Below are 5,570 nucleotides of genomic sequence, written 5' to 3'. Positions count from 1 at the left end.
AATCACCAAAGATGATATCATTCCCAGCTGTGTTGTCTTAGTTTGTAAATCTTGTCTCTACATGATGTCTGTGTGTTTGTATTACTCGTCTATGGTTACAGCGCATCTTCAGATTTACATGTAAACAACTGGAGACAAACAACTGGAAGAGACAACCTTGCAGCATTTCTCACCATCCGCTGCATCCTCCTCCTTTGCGATTCCAGACAAGGAACCGCTTTTCCTCCCGTGCTAATCCTCCGGGGGCCAGAAGGCATTTTAGTAACCCCGCGAAGAAGCTCTGTGCTGAACTGAACGGCTCTGGCCGTTACCTCGGGCACAGTGGGGTGCCCTTTGGGCGACTTTTCCAGAGCTGCGGGGCGTACGGTCGTAATGACGTGTCGTCCTCCTGCGCCGAGCTGCTCGCCCACCCCTCCCTGTGCCGCGTCCGTCCTCCTGGCTGGCTGCAATCGGCTGACTCCGAGGGCAGCCGAGAGCTGCCAGAAAGCCCTGCTGGGCAGGAAGGCAAGTATCCACACCCCCCCACCCCCTCCCTTCAACCACCACCACCCGCTTCCCCAGCATGGGCTTGACTGCTCGCCCCACTGCCTATTCCCTAGGACCGAAACTGATGCCTCATCAATCAAGCGCACAAGCGTGCGGGGCTAAGACAACACATGCGGTGCTTGGCGAGCCAGTGGTTTTTATCTCGAGCGCCCAAGCAACTCGAGCCGCACACGAGTGCAGATGATTTTGTGCTGTTGGAGAGCATCAGGGTGAACTCTATCTCCCAGCGCATCGAGGAGTAGGAGGAACATGTCACATAGCACCGACATCCAAGTGCGCGCTTGTGTGTGCATGGTTTCGGAGCGGACGGAGTCATGCGAGATAGAGGCAAACAGAGTCGAGCCAAGAACTTAATGGGGCCTAATTTAGTGCAGGAGTCGGGAGGAATGACATTTTGGAAGTCAACACTGCGGAGACGGGCCAGCGTCTGCATTCTTCAAGGGAAATTATTGAGTCAAAGTCTGACGGTAGACGTGCAACACAGTCATTGCTGAAAGGAGGGATTTACATGAATAGACTTTTTTGATTGCTTCAGAGGTTTGAGAGAGTCTATACACATAAACACCCTGTTACATGGCACTTGTCATCACCACCCCGCAGATACTGACAACTGAAAGGCGTAGAATGTCAAATCCATCCAAAACCGTTCCTTACCTCAGGTTTGCGCTAGAACGTGGTTCTGCTAACTGGGTAGGCTCTAAACAAAGTTGGCATGGTTTTCCCAGGGCATTTTGCTCCCTATCAAACGGAAAATAATTACTGTACACTGGTGCCAGCTCGTTCTCTAAAGGGATTTGTGTTCAGGCTTACTGTCCATCTGCATTTTCTTCCATAGCCAACAAAGGTTTCTCGCACAGTGTTCCCCTTCAGTGATATCTCTCCAGACCCTTCAATAATGCATCAGAGCACAAAGAAGCCCGAAGAGTGTTATTCTACAGCAAGATGGAGCCTCTCCATCCAAAAAAAGAAAGACAAAAGACAGTAGAGTTCAATTGTGTGTAGGCAAACGCCTTCAAGTCGTAAAGGCAGTCTTTCTCTAAATCTCAGCTGCAGGCATACTTCTCAAGTGTTGCAGCTGACAAGCCTAGCTAATCTGTGGATTTAGCACATCTATGCATCTATGTTTCCTACAGGATGAAGCACTGAGAGCCCCCCATCAGTTGACTGGTTGAAATATACACAAGCCTAGGCTGAACACCAGAGATTCTAACTTTCATGACAAACCCATTACTGGAAAAACAGGAAACTGCAGCAAAACCCAACAGACCTAAAAAACATCCAAACTATTTAAAGAGGACATAACTAGGTACCAGAGGTGTAAAAAGTACTGAAATGTTGTACTCAAGTAAAAGTACAATTACTTTGATGAAATTTTACTTAAGTACAAGTAAAATTACCCATCTAAAAATCTACTCAAGTAAAAGTAAAAAGTAGTTCATTTAAAATGTACTTTAAGTAAAAGTTACTTAGTTACTTTCAACAACTTGATGGGGGCCGCTCCTATATAGTGCAAAAAAGGACAAGGGGTCATAAATCCAATACAAAAACTAGTTATTTTTTATTAAAGGAGAAACTTTAGAAATATAAGTGCAATGACATTAAACATGTCAAACATTAAACATGTCAACACAACATTTAAGAACTTTTGGGAGGACATGTCAAGACATGACAGCTAAAATAAAAAGTTAAAATACCGCTGCCCCACTTAAACTTTGGTTACTTTACTTGTGTCCATCTTTAGAGCATTAGTCTACAAACTTCTTGTTGAGTTTGAGCAGCAGCTGATTTTCAAGATGAGTAGAGTTCATCCGGGCTAGCTTGTCATTGAACAGCAATCCAGCACAGCTGAAGAGTCGCTCGCAGGCGGCCGAGGCAGGTAGACCAGTATTGAGTTTCAGGGACAGTTTTTGATATTCTGAAAGGCGTTCAGCAGATCCATATTGACTGAGACACAGGCTAGGTACCCTTCTAACTCCCCTGTACCTTCTGACCTTCTGGACTTCATTGAGGAAAATAAATCATCTTCATCTGATGAATGTTGTCCAACTTGCTCCAGCCTCCAACATCCGGTCAAGGTGTTGTCTGACATAGACTAGACCTGTAGAATGACAAACAACATTTCTGACAATTAAGTATTGAGCTGCCATCAAGATTCAAGAGTGCATCATAACACAGAACTAGCTATAAATAGCTACTTGAGATGACAGACCTACAGTATACAGAATTATAGCATTATTTTCTATTTCTACATGCATCACAATTCATAATCCTCAATTCTTGCTAACCGGGACCCCTTAGCATGAACATGAAAGACGTGCACGTTGCAAAGCCACCACTTATCGTTATCAATATCTGACTAAACATCGTGATAAATTGCAGATAACGACATACACATTGACTTGTCCAACTGTCTGCAAACGATGGTGTGCGCATTCACATTGTTCTGTTTCAAGGCATGGGAGGCAGCCAAATGATTAGCCTAATATCAGTTTATGTGGTGTATTTCATTGCTGATGACTGATCTGCAGTTTTTAACACAATATGAGAGACTGAACATAATAATTATATGACCTGAAACGAATGGAAGACAGGAATGGTATTATTAGTCTATTGGATGACCGCTGTCGACGTTAGCATACTCAGGTCGGTTGCAAGTGCTAGCCAAAATTAGGCTACTACCTACTAGTGCCATGAAACGCATATTTTGCTTAATGGAGCAAAGCTAACTAAATGACAAAAACGCTGTCTGAACTACTAATGGAAAGGGACAAATACTGTACTTACCAACACATGCTTGCGCAGATTTGAAGATGAATTTGTATAAGCAGAAAGTTCTGACTGACGGATTAGGCACAGTTTACACAGCATATAGCTGTTGCCTCTTTTACGTTGGAAGGCAAACTGCTTGCTGAGATGTGGCCACGGGTTTTCTTCATCTTCTTTAATTTCAACTGGCGGAAAGTTCGGTGCTTCAGCTTGTTGGTGGTCCGCAGCTTGTTGGTAGTCCGCACTATCATCTTCCTCCATATCTATCTCTCGTGACTCGGCACCGTACTGGCGCCTTGCATCGACTCCATCATCCACTCTATGCAGCATCCACCACTGCAGTGAGCATTGTGGTGCGCGATTCCTGCCTTGAACTATGTTTTTTTTTTTTACTCAGTAACGGATGTAATTTCCAATGTAGCGAAGTACAATACTTCAGTCAAAATCTACTTAAGTAAAAGTAAAATTACCGATTTAAAAAACTACTTAAAAATTACAAAGTACACAAAAAAACTACTCAATTACAGTAACGTGAGTAAAAGTAATTCGTTACTTTACACCTCTGCTAGGTACCTATGAGACCTGGCAAGGAACACCAGCCAAGACAGTGTGAATGGCTTTTTACCTGAAACAGAAATTTGTATTGGTTGGGCTTCATGTACCGGTAGTTATATGCCCTTCCATTCTCAGCACAAAACACAACATCTGGCCATGAATATGACATTGATAAACAGCATGGGTGAACTAAGTGACAAATAATTCACGCCACAGAGATGTGTGCATATATGCTGTCTCTGCTATCTTCTCACTTCAAGACTATCTATTTGGGGAGAGGAAACGCTCTGTCTCTCTCTCTTTCTTTCTCTCTCTCTCTCTTTCTTTCTCTCTCTCTCTCTCTCAATTTCTCCCTCCCTCTTACATGGACACTGTGTTGGTGCCTCCAGCGTTCCTGTCATGACTGAGAAGCGCTGTGAGACACGGCTCATCCACAACACAGCACCATGCCTCACCATTCCGCGCCGCGCCGTGCCACACCGACAATCCCTTTACCCCTTCCTAGCTGATGGAGCACATGCCGAGTTTGATGCCAGCTAGTGTGGCACACCATCCGGAGACGGCATCGCCTGTGCCAGCGGGCACAGAAGTGATCTCTCCCTCTTTCATGCTGCGTCCCCTCGCTCCTCTCCAGCACCTCAGCAGTCCCCCACACACACCCCCTACACACATCCAGCAGGCAGCCGGAGAGGGAGGGCGGGAGGACTGAGCCCAGGAGGACGTGATGCTCCATCCACTCGGACGCGTCGAAAAGCAGTGCACCTACACAATTTGCAGCGCTCCAGAAATATCTAAAAAGAGAATCCATCCACTGATCCCAATCCCTAGTATTGTGTGGTGTACAGGACTGTAGAGTGTGTCATTGTGAAATACAACAGTGACTAGGCTATTTGTTGTTGTTAAAGAGGAAAATGCCTATTCTAGTTTTTGTCTTTGAATCATTACTGGACCATAACAACTGGCATGTGGCAAACATATCAGTCCTGAAAGACACAGTATGAATCTGAATTCATTATTATACATATTTTTTTTTCTTTTCCCCTAGGCAGTGCGTCGCCCCAATCGCCCTTATGGACAAGCCGCCTCTGGTGTGTGTGTGTGTGTGTGTGTGTGTTTGTGTGTTTGTGTGTGTGTTTCTGGGTAATCGAGAAAATGTATTTACACCAGAAAAGTTAAGAGCTTCACTTACACCCATAGCCTGTAATTTGTTTCCAGTACAGTTGATTAGAAATTGTTCATTCAAGCGCAAAAGTAGAAATGCTTAATATAATTTGGGTAGATGCAAGATAAAGCAATTGAGTATGACTTATGAAGTAGAAGTCAGACTTTCAGCTTGGGATAAAAGTCCTTAAGGCAAACAGGAGCTGAAAGAAACCATATTAACTGGTCTGGTAGCCAATCACCTTTCATCAGCCAATAAAATGTTGTTTCATTTTACTACTTCAATTTGTGATTCCACGACTGTAACCAAAAAAAAAAAAGTCTATCTCATGGCCCAGTGGAACAAAGCTATGGTATACATCTATGTTTTCACTTACATTCACACACAGGATTTTCTCAATCTGCACACAAGCCCTCTGAAAGGTCAGGAGGTATATTAAACCATGTGTGAAGAGACTGCAAGTACTAGGGTGTGAAAGCAAACACTAGTTTTATTGAGTACAGGTGAAAAAAATACAAAACTCCTCACTTTCTTAAAACAT

This window comes from Clupea harengus, chromosome 15, assembly GCF_900700415.2.
Source record: "Clupea harengus chromosome 15, Ch_v2.0.2, whole genome shotgun sequence".
NCBI lineage: Eukaryota > Metazoa > Chordata > Actinopteri > Clupeiformes > Clupeidae > Clupea > Clupea harengus.
The sequence above is the reverse complement of the archived record's forward strand: the minus strand, read 5'-3'. Positions refer to the sequence as shown.